Source organism: Rhinolophus hipposideros, assembly GCF_964194185.1.
Source record: "Rhinolophus hipposideros genome assembly, chromosome: 15".
NCBI lineage: Eukaryota > Metazoa > Chordata > Mammalia > Chiroptera > Rhinolophidae > Rhinolophus > Rhinolophus hipposideros.
Window position 1 is genome coordinate 26,501,110 of NC_138061.1, and position 22,190 is coordinate 26,523,299.

The following is a 22,190-nucleotide window of genomic DNA, read 5'->3' on the forward strand; positions in this document are numbered from 1 at the left end:
CCAGTCCCATTTATTCTGTAGGGGACTTGGGGCTGCCTGGGCTGCCCCCACGTGGGCCCTGAGGGTTGGGGTGCATTATGATTCTTACCCATCCTGTTAGTCCCCTGGCTTATATTGTTTCTACCATGGACAGTCTACTGTGGAAAAGTACTCAGGGACTGGGCAGATGGTGCTCCTTTGCACAGTCACTTGTCCACACCTCCCGCCTTGCTAGGAACGTCCCCAAGTGTCATAAACGCCTGGAAGAGGTGGGAGTGGCCTCGGGTAGCACCGAGGGCCCAGCAGGCTGGGTGGTGTGGGCACTGTGTTCCCTCTCACTGCCTCTCTCCCGCTCGTCTGCCTGGGGTGCTAGTGAGACTCGTCACATGTGTGTGGGCAGGTCTTTGTACCAGGTCAGGCCATTTTGTACCACTTTGTCCCTTGGGACAACCCATAAAGTCTACCTTAAAAGTCCTCAAAGGAAAATGTCCAGAAAAGCTGATTTAGATGAAAAAAATCCTTTGAAATCACAAAGTGCTATACAAAATCTAAGGTGTTGTCGTTAATGCATCTTTGTAGATGATTTTAAAAACAACAACAACCTCTCAGGGCCACAAAAACGACCACAAAAGTTATCGCTTCCTTCCCAAGATGCTTTTCCGGTCTAACATCCTCTGATTTCCAGATTCTGAGAGCATTCAATTGTTTATTCACAAGACTTAATCAAGATCATAGGCTCTGGAGTCTGACAGGCCTGGGTGACTGGCTACATGATTTTGTTCCTGTCACTGGACTTTCCGAAAGCTCAGTTTCGTCATCTGTGAAATGGGGGTAGTAGTGCCTCCTGGGATGGTTGTAAGGATTAAGTCAGATGATGCTGTCAAGGCTCAGTGTCGGCTGGCGCAGGCACATTAACGTGGACTGTCTGTCCCAGCCCACCCTTGTCTTGTGTGGCCCTGGGACATGAGGCTCAGGTGATAGCATGCATTTATTCATAGCAAGCTCTGAATTCATGTCTAGCCAGCCTACAAGCTGGGGATGCAGAAGGAAGAGCTCAGGCCCTGAGGGGAGGAAACACAGGATAACGCAGAGCTGGTGTGGTGGGATGAGGACCAGGGCGGTTTGTGCGGGAGTTACCGGAGCCCAGCAGTGAGGCTTCGGGACCTCTTTGGAGGAGGCGGTACCACTGAGGGTGCAGTAGGCATGAGCCAGGCCCGGAGAGAGGTGAAGAGGGGAAAGGCAGAAGGAACAGCCCGTGCAAGGGCAGGCAGCGGGAGGGCGCATGAAGTGTCTGAGAACCTCCAGGTGAAGGCAAGCCTTCTGGTGAGGGTCGGGGTGTGAGCAGTGAGTGGGAAGATGTGAGCTCTGAGAATTCGGCCAGGACGTGTCATTCTGCTGAGGTGTTTGGATTTCATCCCGAAAGTGGTGGGGAGCCGATGGCAGATTTTAGGCAGCAGAAAAGCACAAATTCCCTCACAAACATAGCACCCTGAAGTCCCTGAGTGCCCAGTCTTATTTTCATGGTGTGTTAAGTTGATGACGATGAGTAATGGGGCGATGGGCCATCTGCGTCCAGATGTGAGCGCAGACGTGTGTGCTCATGGAAACGAGCGAACATTCCCAGGTGAGCTGCAGCCTGCTCCCACAGAAAAGGCCCTGTTTGTCTGACGCCAGGCACTTCGGAGAATAGGCCTTATCAAAGCAAAACATTTGGTTATAAATATTTATAAATGTGCATTGGATTGAATTGCGCTTTGGTTCATTCACCATGTATGTCTATAAATATTTGAGAGGCTGCTTGGCATCGTGGAAAGATGCAGTCTTTGCCTGTGGACAGATGGGGTGCATTTGGTTTCTCACTCAGCGGCAGGACCAGCATGGTGACTGGCCTGGTCACTTCCCCTCTCGGAGCCGTGTTGTCTATGACAATAGTAACACCCACCTTGCACAAAGTAGGAATTAGAGTAATCTATGTAAAGAATCTAGTGTGTGCTGATGACATGACACTTAGGAAATTCAACTCTTATTATTGTTCATCTGTCTCAGTGGTTTTTAATAATCTGAACTCTCCGCTGGCAGGACATTAGTGGCTGTCCAGTTTGGCGTCAGCGTTTCTCAGAGTTCCAGCCTCTTTTTGCCTTCCGATATCCCTGCCAATACGATTGTCAACCCTCTTTTGGAACACAGTTTTTTAAAGTGAAGTTTTGATAATACAAAAGAATATTTAAAAGGTATTACAAATGATGTCTATGCTCGAGGCACAGCATGATAACAAAGTGAGTACCCGTAAATTCACCACCTAATTTAAGCAAAAAAGCATCGCAGTGCTGTTGGAAGGGCCCCACCCCTCCCTGGTGCCATCCACCAACCCCCCCCCACCTTAGCAACAGAGGGAACCACTGCACTGATTTGTGTTTGTAATTTCCTTGATTTTCTTTGTAGTATTATTACATGTATAGGTATATGTAAATGTTAATTGAAGTTTTGCTTATTCTCTAACTTTTTATAAAAGGAACCAAACTGTGTACATTTTTCTGCAATATGGTTTTTTCTTTTTTTTCAACTCAGCATTCTGTTTCTGAAATTTGTCCATAATGATGTGGGTGGCTGTGGCTCACGCCTTTCACCATTGGATGGAATTCCCACAATGTATCCATTTCTTGCTGGTGTATATTTGGATCATGTCCAGGTTTTTCGGCTGCAAACTGTGCTGCTCAGAACCTCCTTACGTGTGCTTCTGGGTGCACGTGGGGGAGAGTTTCTTAGGCAAATGCCTAGGAGTGGGATCTCTAGGTCATGGGCATGATCGATCGCTGTCAGCTTTGCCTGTATCAAATTGTTTGACAAAATGGTTACACCAGTCTGACCTTCCACGTCCCTCCTGTACTGTTCTCAAGGCTCTCAGGAGCGTCTCTGTCACCGTGACTGTTTGTGCACCGAATGAGGGGTTGGCTGGTACCTGGGTATGGTTGTGGGTGATGGAATTGTCTCCGTGCACTCCCTTCAGGTGTGATTCCTACAGGCAGGGAACGAACCAACAAATAATTCACAAGTAAAATCTCATTGTCATGGTTGTACAGTGGATCCATGAATAAGCTACTGATCAGTTTCTGTGCTTCGTTTGTGGCGGCCTGGGAAGTCAGTCCCTGTCTGACCTAATGGCTACTTGGATGGGTATCTGAATCAACTGGGCTGAATACAGTGTTCTCTCCTTTCAAATTCTGGCCTGTCCAGTCTGACGGAGGGCTGCAAGAGGAGAGGAAGCCAAAGATTTCTCCATCCCTTCCTGAGCAGGGAGGACAGGGCTGTGTTTGAACGCTGGCTCAGCCTGGCTGGCACAGGTTTGTTGGCGATGCTTCTCTTTAATGTGCCACAGAAGGAAAATGAGAGACGACTGATCAGGCACAAAAGCTGTGCAGATTGCACACGCCAGATCCGCCCTCGGCCCTCCTCTGTGCTGGGGCTCCCGCACATGCCAGTCAGGAAGCTCAAGGCAGCCCTCCTCCAATATTGACTTTGAAATGTTAATTTCCAGGCTACATCCTTTCATGCCTTCCTCTCTGGGTGACAAGGCTAACAGTGTGAGGCGGGAATACAGCAGAGTTAGAGAGAAAAGAGATGCAGAAAGCAGCAGGGGCTTGGAAGGGTCTCTGCCAGAATGTTTCTAGAACTTTCTTCTGATCTGAGCCCTGAGGAGGAAGGCACTTCTCCTCCCCCAGCATCTCAGAGGCAGTCCTGTTCTGCTTTCTTCCTTTAAGGTACCTCTTGAGAGAGCAGCTGTGGCTGCAAACGGCCCAGGGTACTCAGTGTTCGTTACTGATAGGAATGCCAGCGTCATTATTAAGGACAATGGTGGAACCTACTGCATTTATGTAGACGTAATCATGTGCCAGCTACTGTGCTAAGTTCCTTAGAAACAGCCTCTCATTTACTCCTTACAATATCCCTTTGAGGGTGTCATTTTAATGCCAGGTTTACAGATGAGGAAACACGCTCAGATAAGTAAAGGGATTTGTCTGTAGTCACTGCACCTTGAGGCTGGACTCACACTCGAACCCAGGACCATGGAGTACAGAGCGGGGCTCTTAGCCATCACTTGTATCCATTACTTCATTTCAAACCTTTCGTGATGACCCTGTGGGGCGGTTTTTCCATGTTGCCACTGGGAAGGTGGATTTGGGTGTGTGCTGGGTGACATAGACCCTAGACCCCTGATGCGCTCTCCATTCCATGGAGGAAAAGGACAAGTTAAAAATGTGAACACTTACATTTATTGCATGAGCCAGGCCCTGGGCCAGATGCTTTCCATGAACGATCTTATTTAACCTGCAGCACCATTGTTCTCTCCCTTTTATAGGTGAGAAAACTGAGGCACAGGGAGGTTAAGTGACTTGGTTAAAGTGACAAAGTAAGTGGCACAGCTGGGATGTGAACCCAGGCAGCCAAGGAGAGCCCACTCTCTTACCCCTCCCTCCTCTGCTTCATACTTTCTAGAAGGTGCTTCATGTAGGTACCTACAGGGTGCTGATGTAGCCTCAGGGAAGGGCATCTCCAACTCTGCTTGTGGAGGGGCAGGGGTGGGTGGAGAGAGGAGAAGGGTGGGAGGCACAGAGGGCTTGTCTCCTGGGTAGATGGGGGAGGAGGGCAGTGCCCTGAGGCAGGAAAGACCTGGCTTCCAGTAGGATTCTTGTTCGCTCCTAGATCAGAGGCTTACCCTTTGACCTGTCCTCACACAATGCCTCATGCTAGTGACCCCTCTTCTGTGTGGGTGAGATGAGCCGGGAGTGTGGATGGGGCGGGAAAGGCCTCCTCTGTAGTGGGCTGTCACCTCCCTGCCCTCAGCCTGGCTCCTGCTTTGTCCCAAGTGCTAGCCTTACCACTGGGCTCCCTGCCTCCACCAGCCCACCCCACCCTTAGTTGGCATGGCAGCATGTGGGGTGGGGCAGGGTCTTTGAGGCTTTGTGGGGGGCCTTAGCAGGGTGGAGAGCCTGAGCTTTCCTAGCCAGACCTTGGAGGAGGCTACTTATGCGTTTCCTTGTTATTTCCTTTGTTTCCTTTAGTATTTTGTGTTGTGTTAGATGATTCCTCTCTGGGCAGTGAAGAATGACGGGAACTGGTCCATAACCAAATGGGCTTACCTGTCAAGGGGAACCAGTTGACCTTGGAGGCTGTGTTACAGTTAGGATGTGAGGCACCCAGAGGGAAGGGAGACAGGGGATAGATAACATCCTGGGCAAGCTGCCCTGTCCTTCCTGGGGAGAAACCAGGACTTCATTTTTAACAAAAGTGATTGAGTCTTCACAAGCTGAGCATAGAATTAAAATAATACCACTGCTTCACATTTTACAACGTTGGTGTCTTCAAAACACATGGCCATTGGCATTTCTTTCACCCTCAGGTGAGCCCACAGGCAGGTAAGCACATCTCCAGAAGCAGCAGGTACTTTGTCCCCAGTGTGACATGCTTTGTCTTTTCTTTCTGACACCTTCTTGATGTTGTCACTCCTTGTGCCTTTTCTGGCTTTGGGCCTGTGTCCTTGGCAATCACCCTGGAGGACTCTCGGGGCTCATTCTTGCATTATAACTGATGGCCCAGAGTCACTACTGTTCAGAAAGTATAGATTGTCTCCCTCTCTGTATGGATTACGCAGAATGACTGTGTGCGATGACATTTATCAGCTCCTCCTCTGCTGCTTTCTGCAGCTCTGAGAGATCTTTCTGAAGCATGTCCCAGCAGACGTGGCATTTCTCTCCCAAAGAGCATTATGCCTGTTAGTCCCTTGAGCAGATGTTTCCCTGGCAGCCCTCCTCCAGCTCAGTTATCAAAATGTGAACTCCTTTGGGGCACAGCCCTCTCTGGAGCTCTGGCCTATTTGCCCTGAGTTGGAGGGGCTCAACATAAAGATCAGAGCCTTGGGGTGACCCTTGGCTGTGGTTTCACCATTTGTGAATGGGCTGACCTGGGCCAGTTACAAAACCTCTTCAACTTCAGTTTCCTTATTTATAAATAAAGATAAGGGGGGAATAAAGCCTACCTCACAGGGTTATTGTAGGGATTAAATGTAGTAACATTTGTACTATGTCCAGCAATAAACACTCCATACCCATTAACTTCCTTTCCTCCTTTGGGGTCAGACAGACCTGAGTTTCAATCAGATGAAGCCTGATCAGGGGCTCAATTGATGATACCAAGGCCCAGATCCATCCATCCATCCATCCATCCATCCATCCATCCATCCATCCATCCATCCATGCTCTCTTTGTCTCCCTCTCTCCCCTCCTCCCTCCCTCCTCTAATCTCTTCCACATCGGCCCAGTTTTCAGCACTTTCTCTATTCATGTTTCTAGGTGGCTGCAGCAGCTCCAACCAATATCCCTTTAGCTCCAAGTCCACCAGCTTCTGTCCCAAAGTCTCACACCAACATGTTGGCTTTGATAAGATTCTGTGCTCATCTTGAATCGACCAAGGCCAGAGAAATGATGGAGCAGCCCTGGAGCTGGGGGTGGAGCCATCTCCACCTGGTCACGAGAGCAGAGTGGGGAGGGATAGACCCCCAAACAAAAAATTAGGGTTATCACTGGGATCTAGGATGCCACCAGGAGGCTGAGCCTCCCTGAGAGACCCGGGTCACGACAGTTCATGGGTCCTGGCCCCACTTTCAGTTTGAGTTCCTTAGTTCGGACCTCGCAAAGGCTTCGCTGTGGTCTGATTTATCTGCATCTAGTGAGGCAGTCATCTAGAAGATTCTGACCCCTGTTTGATCTGGCATCTCTCTCTTCTGCCTCCTTCGGAAAACCAGATGGGAATTTAGCACTCTTGAGTGTATTTTCTGTAAAGACAGGGCTGGTGATTTATGTCCCCCGCCCTCATGACACCATGGTTGCTGGTGGCCTCTATGATGTGGCTGAAGGGCTCCCCACCACCCACTTGGCAAGGACAGCCTGGGATTCCTTGTCATTATTCTAGGGCCTCCTGGATGTGTGAAAGATGCCCTTTGTCCAGAGCAAGGCTTGAATGTGGCCATGCAACCACGCTAGGGCTTTTACTTATTTATTTATTTGTTTATTTATTTATTTATTTGTTTGTTTATTTGTTTGTTTTTGGTGGTGTTGGGCAGGGTTTTTGAACCTCCTCCTCTTTCTCATGGCCTTGTTTTTACCTTGTGAATTACTCACTTGCATGTATGGTCACAAGGGAGTAAAAAGTCCTGGGCTTAACTGGTGGGTAGAACTGAACAGGCATTAGATTATTTTTGTATGTTAAGTTTTGTATGTTCAGGAACATACAAAACTTTCCATTTGCAGTTAAGCAGCCCCGTGGGCGGGCTGGACCTACTGAATCCCAGGTTGGCTGAGTCTTCAGGTCTCTGTCAAGTAGATGGAGGCAAACAGGGGCTGCGCATTTATCATATGTTTCTGCTGAATTGTATACTGGCTTATTCAGGGCCTCGGCCTCGGCTAAGCCCTGCAGAGTTGCTCAGTAGGTCACTATTTCGTGGTAGCAGGAGCCGGAGGCAGGGTTCCGTGGGGGAATGAGACTAGCATCAAGGATGAGAAGGTCCATGAGTGGTATGACATGCTTGGTTCATGGTGGAGACATGACAGCCATCTGGGGAGGCATGAAGGAAGCCGTCATAGAGGAGGGGGCCTTTGCGATGGGTGTAACATTGGGTAGGACGTGAGGAGATGCGGAGGGGGGTGGGCCTTTACGAGAACTTGAATTGCGTAGGTGAAAGCAAAGAAGAAGGAAGATGTGCAGGGTTAGGGAGAGCAAGTGTGTAGCTGGACACATGTGTTGGGGGTGTGGTAGGAAGTGTGCTCTGGGCCTTATGACAGAGGGGCTTGAATTCAGAGCAAGGGCCTGGGACACCTCAGTAAGTAGAGGGGTGTTATTGAAAAGCGTTGAGTGGTGTGAGTACTTGTGTGTGTGGGGTGACCAGACAGAAATTCAAGGGTGATGAGTAACAGTAGCTAATGCTAATTGAACACTTACTATGTGCAAGAGAGTAGGTTACTAGTGCCTTAAGTGCGTCATCTTCTAAATCTAAGTTGCTCTTCTGTTCAGAACCCTCTGATGGCTTCCCGCTCCCTTCAGAGTGATAGCCAACGCTCGTACCCTCCTTCACTCTCCTCCCTTCCCAGCTCCCCAGCTACACTGACCTCCTTGCCTTTCCTTGAACACCACGCAAACTCCGGCCTCAGGACCTTTGCACTGACTGTGCCTTTTCTTCTAGATACGCACATGGCTTCTCCCTCCCTTCCGTTAGCAGCCAGGAATGGCGGGAGACTGCCTGCCTCTGAGCTGCATGCAGAACCTGCACTGTGTACACCCTCCTCATTAGTTGTGACTGGGTGACAAACACTTACGGGCTTTAGGAGGTTTTTTCAGCTTTGTTTGTAATGGGGTCTTTGTTAGAACTTCATTCCCAGAGGGTTCATTAATCCCAGGCGTTTGTACTTTGTGAAGAAATCGCTGCCTGACTGGGTTTGGAAATCACACTGTGTTCTATTCAGATGTGCTAAAATGAATGTTTAGAGGAGAAAAAGAAGAATATGATTGTTGTAAAAATTAAGCAGTTTTGGGAGAGAGCTGGGAGCTTGTTAAAATCATTACTGAGTGGCCTTGAAAGTAGTTACTAAGGAGACCAATGGTGCCTTCCTTTTTTGGTTACCTGGTGGGAGTTGCTTGGAGGCTGCTGGGGCGGGGCGGGGGGCGGGGGGAAGAAGAGAGCTGGGGGCTTTTGGAAGGTTTGTGGCATTCACTCCACTGCAGTTTCATCCTGGTCTGTTTTACTACAAGGAGAGAGGAAGCAGGAGATACCTGTTTGGATCTTGGGGTAGTCTGGCTCCCTACCTTAGAGCAGTAGAAGTAAGGAGAGGAGAGGACCTTACTCTTCATCTTATGGCCCCTCCCACCAATGCCTTGCTCCCTACTCCTGAACTCCCCCCTTATGCCATGCTTGCACCCGCCCTTGCTGAACATTTGCTGTTTTACAGCTCACTGCCCGTGGTTCTGCCATGCACTAAGCCCACCCTGCTGTCCTGAGACTTGCAGCCACTGGTCACCTGGCCCAGGTTTGCCCCCTTCGGATACTTGGAGAAGCAGTCAGTGTCCCTCCTCCCCGCAGCTTACAGTCATAGCTGTTACTCTTTTGGAGCACTTACCAGGTACCAAGCCAGTGCTTGCTGTTCACATCCAAGATCGCCTCACATCTTTACGTCACAGTGGAGATGTGGATATGAGTCCCCAAGACCTTACTGGATTTGCAGCAGGCCCCAGAGCTGGCGAACAAAGAGCAGGCATGCAGATCCTGTTCTGTGGGACCCCAGAGCCTGGACTCCCAGACACTGTGCAGAGCAGGTTTCCTAACTTGGTGGCTGGCTGCATCAGGACGTCTCCCACTGAAGCACACTGAGCTTACCGTCCTCTGACTGACTTTTATTATGACTTTTCTTCTTGGTATTTAATAAATAAATACTTTATTGTTAATTGTATTTTTTATTCTTTTAAACATTTTATTCTTGTTCTACAGACACTATACCCCTTTTGGCTTCATTCAGGCGAGCTGCTCCCAGTGCCCCTCCCTGAACCCCACTAGGCCGAGGGTCCCTCCACCCCCTCCTTGCCCGCCTGGTCCCAGCTCAGTGGCTTGGGAAGGGACATATTCATGTCAAGCAGGTTTCTGAGTCAGAATCTCTGTGTGGATCAGTCCAAGAGCCGGAAGGAAGCGTCCAACTGACCCGGGACACTCCCAGTGCCAGTCGTATGACATCATGTCACTTATTGTCAACGGGCGAGGCGCCTGGATTCAAATATTGTGTCTGGTAGGGTGATGGAAGTGAGAAAATTGGTGCTCTGGCCACACTCTAAGTATACATTGTCAGAGGAATTTAAATACAGATAAGACATTTAATTATTAAATGGCTTTTCAACGTGAGGCTCAAATAGAGCTTTCTAATTAGCTGTCAGTTCTGTCAGAGCCTTGACAGGGGTGCCATGGGTTGCTTCTCTCCTGATTTCCATGTATGAATTCCACTTCATGGCAACAGATGCTGCAGGGGCGCTGCCTGCCCCCCCCCCCCGGGGCAAGAAGTTGCCAGTTTCCCTTCCTTCTGGAACTGCCTTTCCCTGCCCCTAGGTCAGGGCAGCTGCCCAAGGACCATCAAACTGGGTTGGCTTGAAAAGGAAACATGAAGAAAAACATTAGAAGCTCCCTCTCCCTGTATACGTAACGCACGTCTGTAAGTGTGCAGGTGTGGGGCCAGGGCCAGGCCGCAGGCAGAGACAGAAATGAGCCAGTGGCGAGGGAGACAGACAGATGGACACCAGAACCAGACGCACAGCAGATCCAGAACTTCTAGACTCGTTGCCTTTGTGCGACTTTTGCTTTTGGGAACTCCCAGGCGGCATCGGCCCCACCTAGCCGTTATTGAGCCTGCTGTCCTGGGTGGCCCATGTGCTGTGATTGTTCCATAAGCTCCGTCGGGAGTTCTTATACCGTCCCGTGACTTCAGCCTTTCCTTTCCCATGGTGACTCCCAAATCCAGACTGCTCACTCTGACAACTCTCCTTAGCCCTGTGTCACACTCCCAGTTGCCTGATGGAGGTGCAGCCACAGCACCCCCGGGACCCCCCCACCAGCCTCTGTGTTTCCGTCATTAGTTATAACGGCTGACGATGACAGGGTGGTACTGTGAGCCAGGCGCTGTGCTAAACACTTGGTCACATGAGCTTATTCAGTCCTTCAGCAGCCCTCCGTGGCAACCTAGTATTTCCCTGTTTCACTGCTCAGGAAACTGGGGACAAAAGGGGCTAAGTGTCCTGCCAAAGGTCACTCAGGTGGGCGAGCTCCAGAGCTCATGTTCATGGCCCCGTTGATCCTCCTGCCAGACACTTTTCACATCTGGGAGAAGCCAGGTCCTCCCAATTGGGAGCCCCACCTAGTGCTTTAAGGTCTACTGTGGCTTCCCAAGTGGTTCCACGTGTCCTCCTCTGCCCTTTCCCCTCTCCAGCCGTCCTTTCCGGGTACCGTGCCTCCTCTTCCTAAGGCATTACTCCATCTGGTACTCTTCCTCTGCATATTTGGATCCTTGCTCTCCCCCTCGAGGCCCTTAACTCACATCCCGATGCTCTCCCAGGCCACTTCTGCCCAGGGCTTTTCTTTTCTCTGAACTGCCCTCCATCGTCCTGTCTCTCTCTCAGGGTCCTGTCTCACTCAGGGTCCATCCCTCTCAGTGTTGAGGTGGTACAGATGGCATCATTGACATGACTTAGGTTCTGGAGTCGGAATGTCAGAATTGAAAACCTAGCCTCTGCCTCCTAGCTGTGTGGATTTGTCCAAGTTGCCACCTCCCTAAGCCTCTCTTGCCCCAGCTATGAAGTGAGGATAGTAATGGCAGTGAACTGTAGGGCTTTTATGAAGACGAAATGTGATGGTTAGCCATCAGGATCCTTCCTGTTACTGTTTTCTTGGGGCTAGGCTGTGAGCTTTGAGAGGGCAAGGTTTGTGCCTGCGTGCACATTACACCCCTTCCACAATCTGGCCACTGTTTTTTATGTGGAAGGGGAGTAGTGCTTTCAGCTGTGACAGTCCAAGGCTATCTGGTTTGCCAGACACTTGGTAGCTGGCAGTGTATCAGAATTTTGCAAATTGAACTATAAACTGGGCTTCCTGATTCATTCGGAATGGTAGTATCAAAATGATAATATTAACAAAATCATTAGGCTGGTGATTGCGGCTGTGTGCATGTGGAGGGGAGTGGAAGGCAGTGCTTTGAACAAGCCAAACACGGCTTGTCCCCTCTCTTCATGGGGAATGGCAGAGAAGGACTAGGCCAATAGGAACTGGGGAAGGCCTTCCGAAATTTAATAGTTTGCCTGAGGTGCAGTGGATTGCAGACCAGACTGTAGAGCCAAGTGCTGCAAGATCGCAAAGTAATTGTGAATGATCAGAGTGGGGTAAATCAGGGAAGACTCGGAAGGAAGCTCCTTGAGACGGATGGAGCTTTTCATTGTTTTTAAGATCTCAATAAAAAATATTAGATTGTTTGCTTTTGTATGAGTATCCATATAGGTGAAACAAGACGTCTTTGATAAACAAACCAACAAACAAGAAATCTAAATGGTGGGTATCCTTTCTACATTTATTTATCTATTTATTTATATTAGTTTCAGGTGCACAAGACAAAGTAATACCTAGACATTTATCATTTATATCCTTTCTACACCTTTAACAGCAAATTTCTCCTCCTAATAGAAGCACCACCATAATCCTAATTCTCACCTCTAAACCCTCCCCAACCCCACCATCTGAATGAACTGACATTTTAGTGCATTGAGTCAGAAATGCCTTCTCTGTAAAACTTATTGTCTCTATGACCCAGAAGTAAATTATATAGTGGTTTCCAAGTCCTTCTACAACTGGAGTTTCAAAATGAGTCAGGTACGTTCCTGTGAATCCTGACCTCGCGGAGCAGACATAAAACACGACCATGAACTTCTTCAGAGACAGCGAAGTCTCAAGTGCGCCTTGTTCTCAAGTCTCTTCTTTCTGAGGCTCAACAGTTCAGTAGCTCAAAGGACGAGATGTGGTTGTAGCATTTGATGCCTGATGTATAGGACGAGGCTGGCCCCCCTGGGGAGAGGAATGGCTGTGGAAGGTGTGGTGCAGGCGTGGAGACTGGCTACCTCTCCTCATTTCATCCTCCCCGTTACCCTGTGAGGACGAATGACTATCCCACATTTAGAGACGAGAAAACGGGGCTTTGGATATTCCAGAACTCGAGAGAGGGGCAGGAAGGCTGTCAGTTTGGCAAAGCAATGGTTGGGTGGTTTACATTTGCTGAAATGAGGAGAAAGATGCCCAGGAGGGGCTTGTTGGTGGCTCTCATTAAATACACAACTAAATGGGATTTAATTTTTCTGCCTCTATGAGTCTTTTCATGTCTATGCATTTCTAAGTCACACCACGTGTCCGGATTACTGGGAGAGAAAATGTGGTCACTGGAACAAGAAATCACTGGCGCTGGGTGCTAGGTGGGTGGCTGGGTGAGGAGCTGGCTGGGTGGGAGGTAGGGTGTCTCTGCCTCCCCCACGGCCAGGTCAAGCTGGGGCAGGTGGGCTGTGCTGCTGGCAGGTGGTGGGACAGTTCCGCAAGAGCCAGCAGTGCGAGCTTCTGGCATTTCATTCCTGGCCCCTCCCACCCTACAAGCCTTTTTAGCTTGGCTGCTGGAAGCTTCGAGCTGATAATGATGAGGGAGTGTAAATGTCAGCGGGATCCCAGCTTCAATCTGAGCTGTTAAAAATAAGCCTGGCAAGCCAGCTCTGCCAGAGGTGAGCTTAGAGAGCAGCAGGGAGGGCAGGAAGAGTTGGGGGGACCTTGTCAGAGGAGGGGTGATTGTGTGGGGTCAGGGGAAGATGACAGGAAGATATTAAGGCTAGTTTCTGGCAAGTGGTGAGTGGGGGTAGGAAGCAGAGATGGATATGGAAGAGAGACTTGTTTTCTCAGCTGTTCTATGATATTTTTTAAAATGACATCTCAAATCTGTTTGGAAAGGGAAAAGCAGAAGGCAGCTGGCTGGGTCCCTGGGCTATGTCCGCAGCTGGCTGTTTTGTCTGCTGCACTGAAATTCTAACAGGCGCCAGGGTAGAGGCAGGAGAGGGGCCAGCTGCCAGCCCCACTCAGGGCGAGGGATTCTTTCTCTGCTTGGCCGCTGGGAATGAGGCAAGGCACCAGACTTGTCAGGAATGCAGACTGTTGGGTCCACCCCAAACACCTAGTAAGAATCGCACAGGGGATTGTGTGTGCATTACAGCCTGAGAAGCATTGCTTCAGAGCCCTCGTTTTGCAGGTAAGGGTGATACTGAGACCCAGAGTAGCAGAGGGATTTACCCAAGATCACACAGCGAGTGCAGGAAACAAAGGCCTCTGAATCAGGGTCCAGAGCGTTCTTCCCTGTCGGCTTCACGTCCATGGCAGTGTCCAGCACAAATGCGGGTTCAGCAAGAATGGCTGTTACTTCTTTTCCTGCCACGCTGCCATGGCATGCCTCTGCCCAGGGACTAGTTTCAGGAACTGATCGGCATTAATAGGTGAACTCCAGTTCTTCTCATTAAGAATCTCTCTGGTACTTGATTCAGTCTCACCTCTCCCTTCATCTGGGACATGCTCATTTCTCCCTCCTCGTCCCAGAGTTGGCATCTGTAGGTATGAGATGATGTAAGGGGCAGCCGGGGTATGGACGGCCTGGGGAGCCCCAAGAAGAGGGACCTTCCACAGGAAATAGTGGTTGGTTTGCAAGAACAGCATCAATAGTTGGGTCCTGGCTGGAAAACATGGATGCAGTTTAATTAGGTGGGTTTTTGTTTTTGTTTTTTTGGCAGTTGGGGCATGGGCAGGTAATTAAGGTTAGAATAATTTATTTGATTGAGATACACTCTTTTGAATTTATTTACTTAAAATAATTCCGTAAATTATCAAAGTTCTTCCTTCCCTCCAAGGGAAAAAAAACCACAAACCAATAAAATGACATAAGGTAGCTTTAACTAATTATGTTAAAATGTAAAGATTCTCATGCTCCCATTCATTTTTCTGTACATTGATGCAGTCCACAAATTCTTATTATTAGACTGATTTCTGCCTAGGCTCTGTGCTTGGTGCTCTCAACCTGTGGACAACAGATACGGTAACTTCCAGTCTTGGTGTTGCTGTCACCTACTCCACACAGCTGCATTTTCCTTCTGAATGTCATTTAACCCATGTTTTCGAAGTTGACATTGTAACTTCTTGTAGGGTGGAAATCTGCCTTCTTAATGAGGGTCCACATGGCCTCATGTAATCATCACTCAGTAAGGCTGGGACATCCTTAGGAGCATAGTATCCAGCCCGTTTTGGAGCCACGCATTCGATGAATGTGTGGTGCGACTAGACCAGACAGATATGCAAAGGCACCATGTACAGTTTCGCAGGCTGTGGACTGTGCAAGGGTATCATCATTAAGGGACACCATTCACATCATAGATGTAAATTTGTATATTTCCTTTGACAATTTCCAAATAAATGAAAGTGTTTTGAAGAAGGGGCACCTTTTTCTAATTCCCACAAAGGTCCCCTAGGGCCTGGCAATGGTCCTGAAGATTCTAGCTCCTGCGCTAGACCTGGAACTTGCTGCCTAGAATTATTCCCACACATCAACATGCTTTGGGGGCCTTGGCCTTTCTTCTAGATGGGATTAAAGAGGATCCTATGGAGTGTTGTAACCCAGCTGTCTTTCTGCAAAGTGAATGACCGTCTCAACACTGGAAGTCTTCTCCCAAGTGGTTTTCTTTAACCTTCTGAAAATCTTCGTCTTTGGGGTCGTCAGCTACTTTGGCATTCACGTTCATTTTAAGATCACTTTTTGTTTGTGCCCTGCCACCTTCCCTTGTCACCTGCCTTGGGAGTCTGGGGTGTGAAGGAGGCATGTTCCCCTCATCTCAGGACTTTGCTTCTCCGCTGTGGTCAGGTTCACAGTCAAAGCCCTCAGACCCTCCAGTGTCTTCAAATGATGTTTCTGCAGCTATAGTGCTGGGGGCTGTGCTGCTCTGTTGGACTCAAAGTTGATTTCTGTGCCAATCGGGAGGATTGGGTTTGGCTCTGAATAACAGAAAACTTAAAAAAAAAAAAAGATAGCTTAACCTAGATATAGGAGTTTTTCTCTTACATAAAAGTATGGTAGCTCCAGAGTCACCCAGCTAGTAAGAGACAGAGCCAGGATTCAAGCTTGGACAATGTGGCTCCAGAATCTCTGCTCTTAATTTACATGTAAAGTATTTGTGGGATTTGTGGCGTGCAAGAGACCGCATGAATCATGCACTCACTATCCCCTAGGGTCCCCCCCACCCTTTATGATGACAGCCAGGCCCCACTGGCCTTGTCTCCTAGCCTACAGCTAGCATACAGGTTCTTCTCTCTTTAAAAGCCTTCCCTCCGTAGCCATGAACGAGGACAGGAGCCCCTCTCCGCCCGACACACACAAACACACACAAGGATTTGATTCATACAGGAAAAGCCTGCGGTGGCTGGAACTCTATTCCCACCTCTGCCTGGTGATCAGGCCACAGGACGTGTTCTCGCGGGCAGGTCACTGGTAGGCTTCACACTCATCAGCAGAGCCTGACACCTCTAGCCACGGGCAAATTGTTCCCTGGCCACCCGTCCTGTCCGAGAGTGGCCTGGGATGGCAGGCCCCAGTGTCCAGAGCGGAGGGCCCCAGCAGGCTCCCACACTGTGTTTTCTGTCATTTGCACCTTTACTGGCTGTCAGGTGTGACACGACATGGATTGCTGCTGCTTCTCACGGCTGTGAAAAGCTACGTGCCCCCTGTCTCCTGCCTCAGAGCCCCCCCAATCTTGTGGGTCTTGGCCTCGCTCTCTCTCTTTTTGTCTGCCTCTCTTTGTCTTTTTTTCTCATTTAGCTTCTCGTTCCACTTCATTCCCTTTTACCTATTTCTCTTCATTAGTCTCCATTTCTGTCTCTGGGTTCCTTGCCTTTCCACCAGGTGGCTTTGCCAAGTTCCCTGAGCCTGGGAGTTGGCTGCTGCTCCCACAGGGCTACAGCCCATTGCTTTCCTGCAGTTTCTCCCTGCAGAACGCTACCCAAGGGTGCCCTGGCGGGCTCAGAACATGTTGCCTGGATTCTGTTCGGGCCTGCACTGCTCATGTAATAAATAAGCTGGATCCTGCCTTTACCCTCCCTTGGTCTCCAGAACCTCCCATGGTAGCCCGTGAGGATGAGGGGTGTGTATTTGTGCAGGGACATTGACATCAGAGTCACTATGAAAGTGTGGCAGATGTGGCACTTCGTTCTTTTCATGGAGATGGTTGCCTTCTGATCCTGCCACCCACAGCATTGCCCCCCTCCACACACAGCCCCTGCTCCTGGTTTCTAAGGTGGTCTCTTCTTCTCCCCTTTCTTTCTTTCCCCTTCCGGCCAGAAATGGCCAAGGATAGCCCCACATCAGCAGGATGCTGTGTGTACACATATTGAAAGTTGGGCGCGCACACACACACACACACACATACACAGAGGTATCTTTGCTCAACTGTCCGGATGTAGTAGCAAATTTTCACCCATGCTATAAATAGTTCTTTTCCTGTATAGTAAGTTTGGCTGAATAGAAAAGACTCGTTTCAGGGCAACCAGGAAGGCCCTCTCTGCCCAAAGTATTTTGTTTACATTCCTCAGACTGATCAGATGCCAACAGGGACGAAGGCTGAGTCAGGAATCCTCCTCTTTTTAAAATGCACATACTTCATGGAAGTCAGGGCTGTCCGTCATTCACCATCTAGTACGAAGTAGCCTTCCCAGCCACTTTCCTTAATACTTATAGCATCAGTAATCCTGGAGATTGGAAATACTGGGGGAAAAAGGGTTGGAGAAGGAAGCAGCACTATAAAGGGGGTACTGGGTGAGGAAGGGCAAGGAGAGGGCTCTGAGGGCCAGAGACGATAGGGTAAAGGCCACACGTGTAGAATAAGGATCCTCCATCCTGGCTGCTCCTTGGAAACCTGTGGCGAGCTTTGAAAAATCCCAACTCCGGGCTCCATCCCTGACCAATGAAATCAGAATCTCTGAGGTGGAGCCCTGGCATCAGGATGTTTTAAAGCTCCCAGGTGGTACCAATGTGCGGGCAGGTTTAAGAACTACTGCTCTCTCCGGTGCTTCACAACTTGAATGACCATATTGTGATTCCATAGGTCTGGGACGGGGCCTGAGAGTCTGTGTTTCTACAGTGCCACGAGGTGTGTCATCTTCTGATCACACTTGGAGTAGAAAGGCTGTAGGTTATACTGCTTGTTCTCCAACCTGACTTTGTTCTCACACACTGAAAGGTGAGAAATGGGAAATACTGGCCAAGCTGATCGACATACAACCCTCCCAGTGCAGAGCTCTGGTAAACGTGAGCTAGACACAGGGTTAAACCAGAGGCTCTGGCTCCCCACGCTGGAATCAGGTCTGGATGTTTCCACCCCTGGCTAGATACTGAGTACAGGAATTAAAAGCCGTGACCAGCAAACTCCAACAGGGGTGCAGGGAGCGAGGAGAGGGGAGCATTTAAGGGGTACATTCGTGTGCCTGCTGTTCCATCATGGCATGGCTGTGCCCACTGTAGGTGTGACCCAGGTGATAGCCTGTCTCCCCACGTTACTGTGCCTTCCTTCGGGAGGCAGGCAGAGGGCAGGTGTAACCTTCTCGGCAGCTGTGCTGTCATTATTATCAGGAAGCGAGAGATTCACAGACATGCAATGTGACAAGTGCAGGGATGGAGAGAGTGGAGGGTACTACTGTCACAGAGGCAGTCTGCACCCAGTTCAGAGCTTTTGCCCTTGGCTGGAGAAGAGGCCCCTTGGAGGAGCAGTTGTATGTGGAGGGGGGTTATCCAGGTAGGGGGTCTCGTACCCCTCTCCCATCAATCCCAAGGGGGACCTGTTTTTTAATGTCAAAATGTCACAGACTCGCTCCCAAATGCTAGTTTGACCTTTTGAGTAGCCCAAATAGTCATCAAATATTTAACCTCTTTGCTAGGTGGGCAGTAAACACACACGGCCATTGCCTCGTGGAATGCATGATTTAATCGAGGAGATAAACATTAATTAAGTAATTCCATGAAAAGTCGATTGATTAAAACCACAGTGAGTGCTAAGAAGGAAAAAGCCTGGGTACAGTTATGAGATCATTGAGAAAACACATGTTTTTGAAGAAGATCTTATAAATGTAACAGCGCTTTTAATTGACTCTGTATCTTATTTATCACAATAGCATCTACATCTGTGTGGGAGGAATAAGAAGAGCAGTAGCAATAGCTCCCATTTATTGGGCTTTAAGCTGCCCACCCACCCATTTAATCCACATGGCACGTCTCTGAGATAATGGTTCTTACTGTACCCATTTTACAGATATGGAAAATAAGGCTCAAAGAGGTAAAGCCCAAGGTCCTAACTGACTCATTCAGTCTGCAAACACTGCTAGGGATTCATGAGGGGGCCCAGGTATTGCAACAACTCTATGGCCCTCAAGGCTTTTCAGCCCACAGGTGGGGACCCCTGGTCCGGGGCGTGGAGGGGATAAGGCGAGACAGCATGGTATCTGGCAGTATCGGCCATTTCCTGGGGGAATGCAGGTCTATTGGAGCTGGCCTCCCAGAAGCTGGAGAGTGTTTCCATCCCTTCTAGACAATCAAGAATGGGATAAGCAAGAATTCTTGCTGCTCAGATGAAGCTTCTGAGCCTGAGCATGGATTTCTGGTGTTCACACTGGTGGTCGGAGCCCCCTCCCTCTGCCTGTCTCCCCCAGAAACTGACAACATCATCACACCAGGAGGTCTGGCGCCCTCTGTGCTCCGGGTTTTGCAGAGTTAGCCTCATTTCTGCACCTAGGTGGAAGCTGGGAGCAGGCGTCCTGGTGGTTGCTCGTTCTGCTGGGGGCTCTTGGGTGGTATTCCAGAGACTCTGTGAGAAGCCAGCTGCTGGTGGCCTTGGATCCTCCCTCCAGGCTGCCCACACCAGGACCCCTTCGTTCTCAGAGGCCCAGAGGATCTGCCTGTCCGGACTGACTTGTGATCGAAGCCCCTCACCACAGGGTTTCAAAGCTCATTTCTTTGTCTTTCAAACCTGTGGGAGGCTGGAAGGAATGACAGTTCCTGAGATACTTGTAGGAAGCCAGATGTAAGGAGAAATCCCTAGACAATACTTATCCCAGGCAGGAGCTGGCATTCCTCCCTCCCCACGGCATGGCTGCTCAGGGAAAATGTGAAACTCATGCCATTTTTGATGAGACTATGTCTAAAATTTATTATACAATTATCTAAGTTCTTAAACAGAAGGTCCTGAACATAATTTAACTTTTCCTTGATGATTCAACATCAACATTATGAATGTTTATTATCATACTGTGCTTTTTTTAGGTTTTCACCTCCTCCCTCCAAGTTCATCTATCAAATGTCTCTCCTGACATGTGTATGCTTCTAGATGCCTCCCCCCACCTGCCCATCACTTTGTAATTCTAATGTGCTGAGCCAATATGCCATAGTGGGTGAGCTGTGGTCTCTGCAGTCAGAAGCCTGGCAAAGGTACTGTGCCTCAATCACATTATCTGGAAAACGGGTACGGTCAGCGTTTTTCTTTTTGAATTGATTTTGTTTTTTAGAGAAGTTTTAGGTTTATAGCAAAATTGAGTGGAAAGCATGAAGAATTCCCATGTGCTTCTGGCCCCCACACATACCTAACCTCTCCCACTGTCAATGTCCCCATCAGAGCTGTGGGAGTATTTATTTCAGAAGGTTGTTTTAAGGATTAAATGAAATTATGTATATAAAGCATAAAAAATATCTAGCACAGTATCAGGCACATAATACATCTCAATCTATGTAGCTATCACCACCATCACCACCATCATCACCATCATCACCATCATCATCATCAATAATAATAGCAATGGTGCTATACAGGATTAATGACGATCATTAAAGTTATAAGGATTAAAGTGAGCAGCTTTTGTGCGAGGATCTGGGGAAAGTTATTTGGGGCAAGGCCAGACGACTTCTCAGCACTTTCTCTGTGCTTGGGTCTGTGTCTAGAGAGTGGGAGGTCTGACTTCTGGAGAAGTGGGGCCAGATCAAGCTTCATCCATACCTAGAAGTAGCTTAGAGATGTGGATTGTGCTCAGCACCTGACTCTCTTAAGAGGCTCATAATGGTGCTCTCCGGACCGTCTGTGTGTTTGCTATAAGCTGGACTCCTAAACCCAAACTGAAGACATGGGGTCTGCTGTGTGGGCCTGATGGGTAAGGTTGAAGGTGGCTAGGATCCAACGTGTGTCTGTAGCCTTGACCAGAGGAAGGGCTGCTGGAGGGTTCAGCACCACGGACAGTTCCTCAGAGCCACTTCCCTGGGCTTCCCTTGCTCTGGCCACCCGCAGATCACACTCAGCCACACTCAGCCGGCTGGAAACCTTCTTTGACCTGTAACATGGCAGGGCTCTGTCCTTCTGCCTGCCTGGGAAGAAGAGAAGGGTCTTATGCCCTTTGGGCATATGTGCGTATGTGGAAGGGACATGAGGTGCAGCAGACATGCTCTTGCCATTCGAACCTTTTTAAGCTCCACTTTTCTTCTGAGAAACTCTGAAGACCAAGACATAGACAGGGTCTGGACTGGTCTGCAGGAGATGGGGAGAGATTGGGAGCGGTCTTTGGTAAGAGAAGGGGGCCCCATTTTCCCTTTGGAGGTCAGGAAAGAGGCCTGGGGATGCCCCAGGAGCTCGTGATACGCTGTTAGTCTCTATGGTGGACTGCTCTCAGCACAGGCTCAGTCACATGTCTGTTCTGGTATTAGCTGCCCTGTGCATTAGCTGGGGTCCCCAACTTCTCCCTGGGAAAACTCAGACTGGCACCTGGGTTACTTGCCCTGAGCGGAGCCCCTTCCCCCAGCACAGTCTGGATTCTATTTGCCCAGCCCTATTGCCTCCTCCTTGGGTCTCTCTCCCCTCAAATCCCATTGAATCCTGCCCATTTCACTGTTGGTTTTTAATCAGGGAAAACCCAAAGAGTCTGCTCTTAGGGTCTAGATGAGTTTAATTGAGAAAAACAATGTGTATGAAGGATGGCCACAATGTTGTGCCAGGCATGCATCCATCAAAATATTCTAAAATCCATCCCATCTTAAGGCAGTCCCGTGTAGAGCAGTGTACTCCGTGTGGAGTTGGCCCGTCCGCACAATGGCTTCTCCTGAGCTTGGGTACCAGGCCATGAGTGTGTAAATAATTGCCCTGTGAAATACATGGCTATGTCAGAAGCAGACCCATTTACCAAATGTCATTTTACTAAAAGCCATTTTGCTAAAAATCAATTCACTGAATTGCCTATTTGTCAAATGACCAATTCATCAAATTGACTTAGTTTCTTTAACTATTTGGTGTGAGTTGACTGGTTTGCATTTTGTCTTTATTACAGCATTTTAAAGACTGTTCCATTTGTCTTTGCCTCTGCTCCTAGTGTTTGAACTATAGTAAACCCAGCCCAGTCTCTTCCTGCAACGGCAGGGAGCTGGAGCTGGGATAGCCCAACCAACCCTAAAAGGCTGTTGTGAAGATAAATGGGAAACCACCCAACTAAAACCAAACTGGTAAAGAAAATAAAGAAATTTAGCAAATCGACCCTTTGGAGAACTGGCTGACCT

General features: G+C 49.0%; 1 protein-coding gene across 2 annotated transcripts in view; it reads left to right on the forward strand.

Annotated features, from left to right (window-relative positions):
- The window catches only part of SLIT1 (slit guidance ligand 1), a 153,822-nt gene that overhangs the window by 64,369 nt on the left and 67,263 nt on the right, over positions 1–22,190 (forward strand). The window lies entirely within an intron of this gene.